The sequence below is a fragment of the Periplaneta americana genome, chromosome 1 (assembly GCF_040183065.1).
Source record: "Periplaneta americana isolate PAMFEO1 chromosome 1, P.americana_PAMFEO1_priV1, whole genome shotgun sequence".
In the NCBI taxonomy this organism is placed as follows: Eukaryota; Metazoa; Arthropoda; class Insecta; order Blattodea; family Blattidae; genus Periplaneta; species Periplaneta americana.
The window spans coordinates 175,938,209-175,951,707 of record NC_091117.1 but is presented as its reverse complement, the minus strand read 5'-3'; the positions used below and the strand labels follow the sequence as shown (position 1 = coordinate 175,951,707).

The 13,499-nt window shown below is 37.7% G+C and overlaps 1 protein-coding gene across 2 annotated transcripts in view; it reads left to right on the top strand.

The window, feature by feature from the left end:
• The first annotated feature begins 12,958 nt into the window (after positions 1–12,958).
• Positions 12,959–13,499, top strand: part of LOC138704526 (uncharacterized) — a 196,136-nt gene continuing 195,595 nt past the window's right edge. For both annotated transcript variants that reach the window (XM_069832521.1, XM_069832503.1), the window contains exon 1: positions 12,959–13,005. The gene's annotated coding sequence lies outside the window, so the exon portion shown is untranslated. The remainder of the gene's footprint in view (positions 13,006–13,499) is intronic.

Genomic DNA, 13,499 nt, shown 5'->3' with positions numbered 1-13,499 from the left:
TGAATAATCGGATTATTTGATTTTTTTTATAGTATAGTCTCTGTTCCACATGTGACCACTAGAGGTTACCAGCCAAAAATGACCATCCCTGCTCTAATGTACAATTGACTCGATTCTTTATAAAGAGCATCTGTTATTAACTACATTATCCTATCATGATATAAACTGCTCTGTTCAGGTGTCAAATTTCTGGCACATTTTTATGCATAAAAGATTATATTTTGAGAACTGATCAACACTGCACTTTGAAATTTATTAATGTGTGATAAAGAAAGTTGTCTGTTGAAAGTGAATCAAGATTGCTGCAAGGAATAAAGTGAATGGCATTCAAATTGAATTTAATTGAATAATAATTTTCATCACTTTCATGATATTCACACCATTATTTTACTTAGAATCTCCCAACTCTACATGATGTAAGGGGTATAAGTGCCTTTATTTTAACTGATGATTATTCATGTCATAAAGAAGAAAAAATGCCCTTACAATTTTTTTCTAATTGCAATATTTAGCTAATTATTAAATTTTACAGTAATAGACGTTTTTCAATGTTGCTGGGTATGAGGAGGGAGTTTAGAAGTACACAATACAGCTCAAGCGCGGAGGAGAGGGTTTAGAAGTACACAGTACTACAGCTGAAGCGGTGAGGAGGGGGTTTAGAAGTACACAGTACAGCTCAAGTGGGGAGGAGGGGGGTTATAAGTACACAGTACAGATCAAGCGGGTGCAGACATACCGGTACAAAACAGATGCTCTGTTCTAATGCAGGAGCAACCATGACAATATTGTTGTTTACATAAAATGAGCAGCAAATACAAACTTTCAATCTCATTAATACAACATTATGGTAAATTTATATTTTATGTAATAATATTGCTCCATTTTTTAATTGTGCGTCTAAAGAATAAAGAATAATGATTTTCTGCACAAAATCACACAAACTTTTTTTCTAATGCAACATTTTAATCTCTCCGTTTCCGTAAAACAGTATCATTTTTAAACAAATTTCTGGTTGTGTGATTGTCCAAACGGAGTAAGAGACTTATAGTTTCTAATAAATCTTTGAGAAACTGCTACAAAAGTTCGCTGATTAGGTAACCTTCTTTGAGGAAGACGATGGTACATCCTTCGTGCCTCACTTGAATTACGACGACTTTCTCCATAAATTAATAACATATGATATTCCTAAAGTGTGAATGACATTGTTAGTTGTTTATCGAATACTCTCTACTGAACTGCCATCTGCTTGGCAGTGGAGTTATGGACAGGGAGCTTGAACTCAGCTATCTTTGCAGAGTAGTGTCTGCTGAACATTGCCACGTCTCTCATGTCAGAATATTAACAAATTTAAGCATGTATTTTTATTTAATTTCACGGAAATGTAATAGAACACACAAACATTTATTTAAACTATTAACTCTTTGCTAGATATACCTACTGATGTAATTGTTTTCATAATTTTACTAACAATATAAGCAGTATAATGCAAATAAAATAAGAGAAGACATATTTTTTTCTGGAAAAACTATCAAGTTTTGGCCCTATGTTGTATGGACATTTGTTGATCCTGTAGACTGTCCCCGATGACTGTGAAAAGGACGGCACTTATACCCCTTACACCCAGAGACAATACTCTGGATCTTCATCGTCAAGTTACCAAAGCATTCTGTGATGGCATCGTCAATTTAAAGGCAACTGGTACCGTGAATAAAGGTAAAAGCAGTGAATGTCAAAGCGTTTCTAATGAAACAGTGAAGCGAGTGAGGGTGAATTTCATTCACACCAATTCGCAGCCCTCAGAAATCAACATACTGTGCCAGTCAGGAACTTGATATTGTGCAACCGACTGTATGGAAAATTTTACGAACCTGATTGCAAATTAAACCGTACCACATACAGTTACTGCAAAAGCTAAAACCGGAAGACCTCGTCAAACAATAGGAATTTTATAATTCCATGCAGGCCATTATGGAGGAGATTGATGGTTTTGAGGACCTAGTGTTTGGTGAAGAGGCCACATTTCACTTGAGTGGCAAAGTTAATCACCAAAATGTACGCACCTGGGGTACTGAAAAACCACGTTTGACAGTGCAACATGAACGAGATTCTCCAAAAATGCAGTGTCTAAATCAAAGATGTATGGGCCCCTTTTTTTTTTTTTTCCACGGAGACAACTGTGATCAGTGCCATCATTCCTCAATATGCTGCAGCAATGGTTGTTTAATATATTCCAACTTGATAGGGCGCCATCTCATTGGCACACTGAAGTGCGTCGCTACCTGAACATAGAACTCCCGTCGTTGGACTGGGCAATGCGCTGAAGATGACTTAGCGTTGTTACAGTGGCCTCCTAAATCCCCCGACCTAACGGTCTGTGATTTTTTCCTCTGGGGTTATGTAAAAGACACAGTGTATGTGCCATCACTATCAGCAACTGTGGTTGAGCTCAAGGATCGCATTACAGATGCATTTACAACCATTAACAAGCATATACTACTGCGAGTATGGAACGAACTTCAATATCGCATTGATGTGTGCCGTGTAATGAGGGAAAGCCACATCGAACATTTGTGAAGGTGTATCCGAAATTTGGATAGTTTCTGTTTATTTTGATGTATCATACATTATTCTAAGTGTTATATTTTTCTTTATGCAGCCACTTAAAACCTGATGAATCATTTGTAATGCGCTGTACATCACTTTGCATCGTTTTGGGTAATTCTGTTGTAATGAGGATAATGAATATTGAAATAAGGAGTGACTTTGGAATGATGGAGGGAAACGGGAGAACCCAAAGAAAATAGAAACCTTGGCATCACCAGAATTTGAAACCGAGTCCACAGTCATCTAAGCCAGTGTTCTGCCAACTGAGTTACCAAGACAGCCCGATAGTTTAAGAGAAATCGCGCACCTACACAGACATAGGCAGAAAGATGAAATTCTCAAAACCATTTTTTCAGTACCAGTATCATGGATACCGAGAATGTGCAGTGTTTACAAAGTTCATGAAACATTTTATTCAGCTATATTTTCGCAACGGAAGATTGAAATGTGCTCAAATTTCACAGCATGAAAGATACACTCATCAAATTTGGTTATTAACGCTATCTGCCGTTTAGTTCCACTAGCAGCGCTGACAGCCCGAGAAGACTTCCTGTGTTCTTGAATATGTTCGTTCTGAGTCACTTGTGAGTGCAAAGAGCATTTCGCGCCAAGTATTATAAGGATCCACCCATTTATAACAGCACAATGAAGTGCTACAAGAATTTCGAAGAGGATGTGATGGCAAGAGTTCGAGTCGGCCTGGCGTGTCAGAAGAGAAGGTGGAACAAGTGAGGGAGTCAACGTGTTTTGTGCCATGTCCAATAGGAAAGTGTATGGACCTTTTTCTTCACCGAGAGAATTGTTACCGGAATGCCATTTTTGGACATGTTACAGTTATGGCTCATACCACAACTGACTGACAGCAGGGACTTCATCCTACAGCTAGATGGCGCCCCACCATGTTTCCACAATGAAGTTCGTGAATATCTGAACTAGGAATAGCCGCGTTTTTGGGTTGGCCAAGTCTCGGGACATGATCCGTCACTCTCACGCTGGCCACCGAGGTCACTCAACTTGACCTCATGTGACTTCTTCCTGTGGAGTCACGTGAAGGACAGGCTTTTCTTACCACCCCTGCCACAGGACCTCCAGGATCTGCGACATGTTATCATAGCTGCCATGGGTAGCTCAGTTGGTAGAGCAGCTGGCTACGGACTGGAAGGTCCGGGGTTCGATCCCAGGTGGTGACACGATTTTTTCTCGTTGCCAAACTTTCAGAACGGCCCCGAGGTTCACTCAGCCTCCTATAAAATTCATGGTATGTTACGGGGATACCTTTACCTTTTACCTTTTTACCTTTGCCATCGCTACAGTAACCACTGATACACTGAGTCGAGTATGGGACCAACTTGACTATAGGATAGACGTGTGCCGAGTGAGCAATGGAGAACACATTGAACAAATGTAAGGCGAGAAATCAAAATTTGGTGTGTGTGTCTTTCAACTTTTCAATGTTTTTTTTTTTTTTTTTTTTTTTTTTTTTTTGCGAAAATATAACTGAATAAAATGTTTCACGGACTTTGTAAACACAATGTATCTTTGACGGAATTACGTCTTTATTGGATATGCAAATTTCGTAATTTTTTGTGTAGCAGTGACGTCATGCAACGATAAGAAGAAAGTGCTTATGCGTTAATATTGCTTTCAGATATAATTATAATAGGATGCAGTGACGTCATGTACTGAACAAACAAAAGTATAAAACAAATCCATATATGAGGGTAGTATTGTAAAACGCGAATGAAAGCTTAGGACGAGTCCATATCATACGAGAAAGAAGATTCAAATTCTTCAATAACGAAAGTGTAAATGAATCAAATTTAGTTTATGGTATAGGTGGAGAGAGAATCATTTCCTTGGGGGGGGGGGGCAAAGCAAAATCATAGAATCCCGATATAATGAGATTATGAGGGACATCATTTATCTCCTCCCCTGTTATAGCTAGACCTTGGTACAGTATCGGAATATGAATATTTAATTAAGGTATTGTAAAATAAAGTAAAATTGTAACAAAATATATAGACAATTTTACTTTTTTTTCCTCTTGTACGGAAGAGGGACCCGAAAGCTTGCACTGCAGCCTGAGGATTATTGTGCATACCATTCCTATTCTGTGAATGATTGGGTAGACGAACGACCGCACTCTTGTACAAGTACAGCAATCCGCCCCGTGAACTTAACTCGGGCTATTGTATGGATGATATGTGAATTAATGATGGCGAAATGAGTCCGAGGTCCAACACCGAAAATTACTCAGCAATTGTGCTTCAATTGATTGAAGGAAAACCCTAACCAAGTAACTTGTCCCGACCAGGATTTGAACCTGGGCCCGCTCGTTTCATGGACAGACGTGCTAACCATTACTCCACAGCGGTGGACCAATTTTACATTTACTTTATCTGTTTATTTAAAAAAGCAAGGTATCATATGAAATGTAAATTCTAATTATTTTATTTAATCTCGTCTTCAGGTTTACACATTATACCTAGATCACTTTTCTTTTTTCTGCATTGTTGTGCAGTATGTTATTAATATTTCTCCACGTGGCTGCTTGAACACTTGCAGAGTTCTAACACATTAGTACAGGCTATTAAAAAGAAATATTACAACGCTTCCATTCCTCAAATGAGGTATAGAAATTCTTATACCTACATTCAGAAATTTAAAATAAATATTATAGTCCAGACACATGGTCTGAAGACATTAATTCGTCAATTTAAGCACAGAAACTTAATCATAAACAAAAACAAGAAAAATATTTTGAATTCAATATTATTTAACGTTAATAGAAAAAAAAAAAAAAAAAGAGTTTGGTCAAGTTTGGGTGGCAGTGTCCCCCCCATGCCCTCCCCCCATAACTCCGCATATCGTTTATGGACTAACATACGATATACAGGTTTAAAAAACACATTCCTATATTTTCACAGCAGGTAGCAGTTATCAAAACAAGAAAAAAGAAGCGCCAGCAAACATAAGTCCCAAAATGAACATCTACTAAGACACTGTTCAATTTTCTTAGGAGATGCAGCAGTGGTTCCCATTAGAATCGAAGATGGCTATCTCCTCTTTTTGAGCTCTTTGCTGTTTTCTTATTGGTTATGTTCCTTCTGCAATGCTGTAAGTAATCGAGTGCTGGAATTGAGCTGCCAATACTACTGGTACCTATGTATCGTAGTACCATAGTCTAGTATATACAGTCGCGAAGCTTGAGCTGTTGAGGGTGCTAGGAACAATAGACTGTGCCGATACTACATACCGTATTTCGCATTGTCTGTAATGAGGCGATATTAGCGATCCTAGCGGTTAGCAACTATCTATGGATGCATATTTACTACGTATTGAGCTTCGTGACTGTATATACTAAACCAGTGATGTCAACTGATGCCCATAGGAGCAAGCGCGCGCTTTAGAGCTCAGGAGAACCTGAGCGCTTTACAGCGGAAAGGAAAGAGACAGACGAAAGAGGTAGTATATGCCGCTTGGTCGAGCTATATACAGGGATGGCCGGCACTGATTCAATGAATAAAGGGAAGAGAACTTATTAAAACTGTATCCATGTTAATTTTTAGATTTGTCTGAGAAGTATAAGAATGTAAGTTTTAATTTTAATGTACATTTTTTACAAGTTTGCTTTTTTATTCAAAAGGAATATTTTCTCAACTTTATTTTACAGAAAAGTGAAATTTTCAGATATGTTTGTTTAGTAGTCTTACAGGTACTAAAACAGTGTTTTCGTAAATCTAATATATCGTAAATACGTATTACTGAAGATAGTGTATTAAAATGTTTGAAAATATTCGCATGAAAAATGTTTGTAAGGAAATGAATTAACAGAGCAAATACTGTTACATCACAAACAAAAGATATGTGCCTATGTGTTGGTAAAACGTTAGCTCTATACCTTCAGCAGATTTCGAGATAATTTAATATTCTGATAACAGAAAGTTGGGCACCAATATGTCACCTAAAAGCATAATGCGATAAGAGTTTTATTATGTAATATTAGTTACAGTTAAAACATATACCTAGACAACTTTGCTTTGTACTATAATACTGTTTTGACTACTTTCATAAGGCTAAAGATATCATCAATATCAATTTCAACTTATGTCATGTTCAGTGTCTCCCTTTGGGACTTTCTTTATGAATGATGTGTTTAATTCACTTTATACAGTATAGTTGTAGTTATTATGGAATTTGTGTGAATATTCCTTCTTTACTCTTTATTATGTTATTAACGTTTAAAACACAACTGCAATATTAGGCTAAGAAATAGGTGTTAGTACTTTTGTTTTACAGACAATATAGAAAATAACAAACAGAAAGAAGCCATATAAAAATAACGACATAAAATTTCACGTTCCGTTTGAAGTTCGTGCACCACTGTTTTCTTAATCCAACAGGCTGCTTATTCCTCCTAGCATATCTAACGCTTAATGCCTTCGCACGACGTCAAAGTCAGAAAAATGCGCTTGCTTTGGCATCACTGTACTAAACTGTGGTAGTACCGTATTCGTGGGGTACTTGTACTTACCTACATACGACGTTCATCTAATCAGAGCCCAGTAACGTTATGTTTGAGTGCGCAGTAAATTTACGTACGTAGTGAACAATCATACAGTATATACCACAGTCTAGTATATACAGTCGCGAAGGTCAATACGTAGTAAATATGCAAACATTAGATAGTTGCTCACCACTAGGATCGCTAATATCGCCTCATTACAGGCAATGCAAAATAGTACCGTCGCAGTCTATTGTTTCTAGCACCCTCAAAACTCAAGCTTCGTGACTGTATATAGTAGACTGTGATAGTACAGTGGTTCCAAACTAATTAGCACTGCGGATCAGTATTTTCGCTGATCCCTTCAAAGCCGTCAGTGAAATGATCGGTAGGTTAGGTTTTGGGGTTAATATTAAGTGAATATGAGTAGTGATATTTCTGTTATATTTTAGAAAACTGAATCAATATTAACTGTAATAAATCCGCCTCCTTGGTGCTGGACTCCTGATCAAGGTGGCCCGGGCTCGATTCCCGATCGTGAAGTCCGGGGAATTTAATTCGGATCTCTTCATTGGGACTGGTTATCTGTCCATTGTCCAAGTGTGTGGTGTGTCTCTCGGAGTGGCCCCCGGGCACCCTGGCCCAGTAAACGGGGGAGTCCTGTAGTGTGTGCGTGTGTTCAGTAGAGTTGTGGATCTAGGTACAATTAGCCTCAGGCTGCGATGCCGAAATTAGTAAAAAATATATATAATTCTGTCCTGAAAAAAGTAGATAGCCTTCATTAATGTTACAGCAGAATTGATATCAAAAATAGTAAAGCAAAACAATATTCTAATTTCAATGCATTCTTTCTACTATAATATTGTTGTTTAGTCAACTGTCCGAAGACAGGTCTGAACCTCAATCAGAGAGAGATGTATAATATTCTTGTTAATCCATTTTGAATCTTGCGTACACCACTTTTAACACTTGAATATAATTAATTGATGAACTAGTAGACTTACTCGTGTTAAATATGTATTATTTGTCCGGCTTACAGCTGTTTCAGTGCTTCACGCACCATCATCAGAGCCTACTAGATCGCGGCGTCATCCAAAACTTCAATACACACTAGAACTTGAAAACAACAATTCCATAAATTTCCTAGATATCACCATAACAAAAATCGACAACAAACACACCTTCAAAATATACAGAAAACCAACCACCACCACCACACACATACACAACACATCTAACCACCCCATACAACACAAAAATGCTGCATTCAGGACAATGGTACACAGATTACTCAACATAACCATGAACCAACAACACTACAATGAAGAAGTGAACACAATCAAATACATAGCACAAGATAACGGATACAATCCAAACATAATAGACAACATCATAAGGAAGACAAAACAAAAACTTAACAAACACAAAAATACACAAAACACAACACAAACACAAGAACACAAGAAATACATCACACTAACATATGAAAACAAAAGCACACATAAGATCGCATCTTCATTCAGAAAACAGAAATACACTACAAAGACATCTCAACACACAAAAAACACAAACAAATAAATACGACCACTCAGGTGTATACAAACTCACATGTAATAGTTGCGACAAGTTCTACATAGGACAGACAGGCAGATCATTCCAAACACGCTACAAAGAACACATTAAAGCTATAACCAGAGGACACAATACATCTACATACGCCGATCACATAACCAATACTAACCATACATACAATAACATAAATACGGACATGGAAATCCTACACACACAACCCAAGAACCAAAAACTCAACACACTAGAACAATACGAAATATACAAACACACTAAAACACACCCCGATCAAATCCTCAACACACAGATCAATTTCAGTACACACACACTATTCGACTCCACACTTCAACACCTTCCAACAATAAAAAACACCCTCCTAACAGGCAGAGAAGTTCGAGATGACTCCACGATCTAGTAGGCTCTGATGATGGTGCGTGAAGCACTGAAACAGCTGTAAGCCGGACAAATAATACATATTTAACACGAGTAAGTCCACTAGTTCATCAATTAATAATATTCTTGTACTGAAAAGGAAACCAAGTTTCCATATTTCAGTGAGCATGATGGAACGTTTTATTGTTTTATTGAAGTGTTTTCATATTTAGGATGAGTGCTGGATAGCATATCTTTAATCTCAAGTCTGTCGCCGTATTTTTTAACAATTTTGAAACGGAAAAGGACAGAAAATGTCTTCTCACAAAAGTAAATCGTGGAGACGGCATTAAAAGCTCGTTCTGGGAGTCCTTTATGTACCGCATGAACTTTCAGAAAAAAAACTGATAGTCACTTAAACGTTCTTCCAAACAATGTCACACGATAACCTAGCAACCTGATCTTCCTCCTTTTGGGTGAGATTGCGAGTCTTCAACCTGAGTAAAGGAATTTGAATCCATATATTGTTACAAAAATAGAAACCTGAAATTATCTCTGAGTTCATCTTCATTGATATTATGATTACGTTTAAGCCAATGATCCCTTATAGACAAAACAAATGTTTGTGGGTGTTGTGTTTAAACTTGACTTGCACTGTTTAATAACTTCAGTAATACACGAAGGCAGTCACCAACAACTGAACAAATTTAATGAGTCGTACCAACAACGGCCAATGCGCTTGAGACATTGGCACATAAAAAATAAAAACCTTTCTGAAAGAAGGGAAAAAAGTCCATATCCATAATATTCGCAGAACCCCAGAATGAGCTTCGGTGAACCCCGGAAGCCCGCGGACCCCACTTTGAGAGAACCACTAGTATAGTACATTCGTAATGGAAGACTATTAATTGTTCCACACGGGAATTGAGGGATATTGTTATATTGTTTTTTTTTTATTTTAGTAGGTTATTTACGACGCTTTATCAACATCGTAGGGTATTTAGCGTCTGAATGAGATGAAGGTGATAATGCCGGTGAAATGAGTCCAGGTTCCAGCACCGATAGTTATCCAGCATTTGCTCATATTGGGTTGAGGGAAAATCCTTGAAAAAACCTCAACCAGGTAACTTGCCCCAACCGGGAATCGAGATGCTTTCTGGATATCTTTTCGGATGGTATTCTGTCTGTTGGAAATTTCTTTTAATGTAGAGAACAAGGGATTGGCGATTGCTTCCATTGGCTAAACCATAACAGAAAACAATATCGTCCACACCTGTGAAGTAACGGTTAGCGCGACTGGCCGCGAAACCAGGTGGTCCAGGTTTTATTCCCGGTCGGGGCAAGTTACCTGGTTGAGGTTTTTTTCCGGGGTTTTCCCTCAACCCAATATGAGCAAATGCTGGGTAACTTTCGATGCTGGACCCCGGACACATTTCACCGGCATTATCATCTTCATCTCATTCAGACTCTAAATAACCTAAGATGTTGATAAAGCGTCGTAAAATAACCTATTAAAAATAAAATTTAGGCTTGTGGTATGCCTTGCATATACTAAGTGAAATGAAATATTCATTCTGAAGTATTATACCTCTATTTTTCACGTGTTAAATAATCACTTTCAGATTATCTACACCAATCAATTATTTTCGATTTTTACTCCGTTTCTAATATGCTTTCAAATCAATAGACGTCCTATATGATTTCTTCACATTCCAAAATATCTTTTCTTTGAAAATAGATCGTTTTTACACTTTCTTTCGTCAAAAAAGCCTTCAGTGTCGCGTGCTGTAAAAAACCCGCTGGAATAAAAATACGTAAATTCTATAATAATAATAATAATAATAATAATAATAATAATAATAATAATAATAATAATAATAATACTTACTTACTTACTGGCTTTTAAGGAACCCGGAGGTTTATTGCCGCCCTCACATAAGCCCGCCATTGGTCCCTATCCTGAGCAAAATTAATCCATTCTCTATCATCATATCCCACCTCCCTCAAATCTATTTTAATATTATCTTCCCATCTACGTCTCAGCCTCCCTAAAGATCTTTTTCCCTCCGGCCTCCCAACTAACACTCTATATGCATTTCTGGATTCGCCCATACGTGCTACATGCCCTGCCCATCTCAAACGTCTGGATTTAATGTTCCTAATTATGTCAGGTGAAGAATACAATGCGTGCAGTTCTGTGTTGTGTAACTTTCTCCATTCTCCTGTAACTTCATCCCTCTTAGCCCCAAATATTTTCCTAAGAAATAATAATAATAATAATAATAATAATAATAATAATAATAATAATAATAATAATAATAAATTGACACCTTCATGACGCCAATTTTTTAAAGAGTTTCTATGGCAGCGATGACGGCTCAGAAAATATACAGGGACATCATTTTATTTTTACTTCAATTTTTATTGTACCTGAGTTTTTGAATGTACTTCACTCCCACCCCCTCTACTAGTAAACTTGGAACCGTTCTCCACACAGAACCAAGCGTATACAGTCAAAGTCGCCTTACAGTCATAGTAAACACAAACAGTACTGAGTTAGTGAGTATAGTATGTTCCAGAAATATGTTCGCTTTCAATATATTGAATCATATTCTCGTACAGGTACTGTCGTCCGTTTGCCTATGTCACATCCTGGTTTCCCCCAACGGCTTCTGCTCGTCTCTCTGTAAAGGGTAGTAGTTGGGCTGTCTTAGATATTTTCTGAAAACATAAATTTCTGTTAGGAATTGGACGTCTACGTAATATTATACAACCGTCTAAAATAAATAAAAGGGCCTCGTTAATTAATTGTCACGTGATTTCCATCCTTTCTACGACCCTACGACAAAACCACTTGGACGGATAGTAGATAGAATGTCTGAGTAATTTTATCTTTTCGGATCGGGCAGAAGTGAAGATTGAATTTACAGTACGTAAAGTCCTCTTTTATAGAGTAGGTACAGAATTATTTTAACATGAGTTACTAGTACGAAGGACGAAACTGGTAATTGGAATTAGGTAAATAGTCTATAGTGCGATAATATGCAAAAAAGAACTGAAGCCTGTATCGAAATGAACAGCCACCATTTTCAAAAATGTGTTTAAATATCCATATTATGTTTATTTTTCAATTTAACTTCATTCTCTATATTGTACGCTAATATGCTGTAGACTGTATAATGTAGACTACAATGCATAATGAATACGTCCGAATGGAGTAAAAACACTTATTGTTAATACAGTACTGTATTTTGATTAAAGAAGTCCACACCTGTGGAGTAACGGTCAGCACGTCTGGCCACGAAACCAGGTGGCCCGGGTTCGAATCCCGGTCGGGGAAAGTTACCTGGTTGAGGTTTTTTCCGGGGTTTTCCCTCAACCCAATACGAGCAAATGCTGGGTAACTTTCGGTGCTGGACCCCGGACACATTTCACCGGCATTATCACCTTCATTTCATTCAGACGCTAAATAACCTAGATGTTGATACAGCGTCGTAAAATAACCCAATGAAATGACAAAATTGATTAAAGAAAAACCTAATGAAAATTATCAAACTCAAAATCGCGATATTTCCTACTTTTCTTCCTTCCTATACCTAGTAAAGTGATTTGTTTGTATTCTACGCCAGTATCATCGAACTCCAGTGGAATGGGGTAGAAAACGGTGTTTCCGGTTTTGAACTTTTAATCCAAAGGTATAGCCAGGTTAATATTAGAAATATTAGTTAAAATAAAATGATGTCTCTGTAGTATGAAGAGAAAATGAAGCATCACATGTTTACGGGTTGCAGCAGGTTGAATTGTCTCGACCTGCTCTGGGGACTTTGATAAGGCGAACACGTGATGATGGCAGGTAGATACAATAGCTTCGAAGCGACCCCAGTCTCGAGGTACGTCGAACACATGGGTCAGACAGCAGGTGTCGACAGCAGCGGAAGGACATGACCTGGGCAGCTGTGAGTACCACTACCACTAATGTCATCATGTAATAGAACAAACGAATTTCCACCCCCAAAGTTTTCCGTGTTTGATAATGGTATTTAAAATAGGAATTCATTCAGACTCTGACGAGATCTTGATCAGCCGATAAGGGAGAAAAGAAGTTTTACAGAATAGATTGAGGTGATTTAAGCTGCAAATCCAAAAGAACCGAGTTCGATTTCCAGCAAGAAAATTGAGATTTATTTTCCTCCTATTGTAACTGGACGTTTTCCCTTGTCGATGTTCTTGTGACCCCGAAATACAGGTGTCTAGTGGTAGTTCATGATCCTCGTACGAGTGAGTACGAAACAGGCCAAATTCTTGAAAGATGGTGGTGGCGGTGATGATTCTTCTCCTAAACTAAAACATCCCATTGTAACCAAATTCAACAAAGAAGGACAAGACAAGACAGACTGTTATGAATAGAGTCGGAAGGTTTAGTCCCTATTGTAGCCCGCAACGTGTAGCA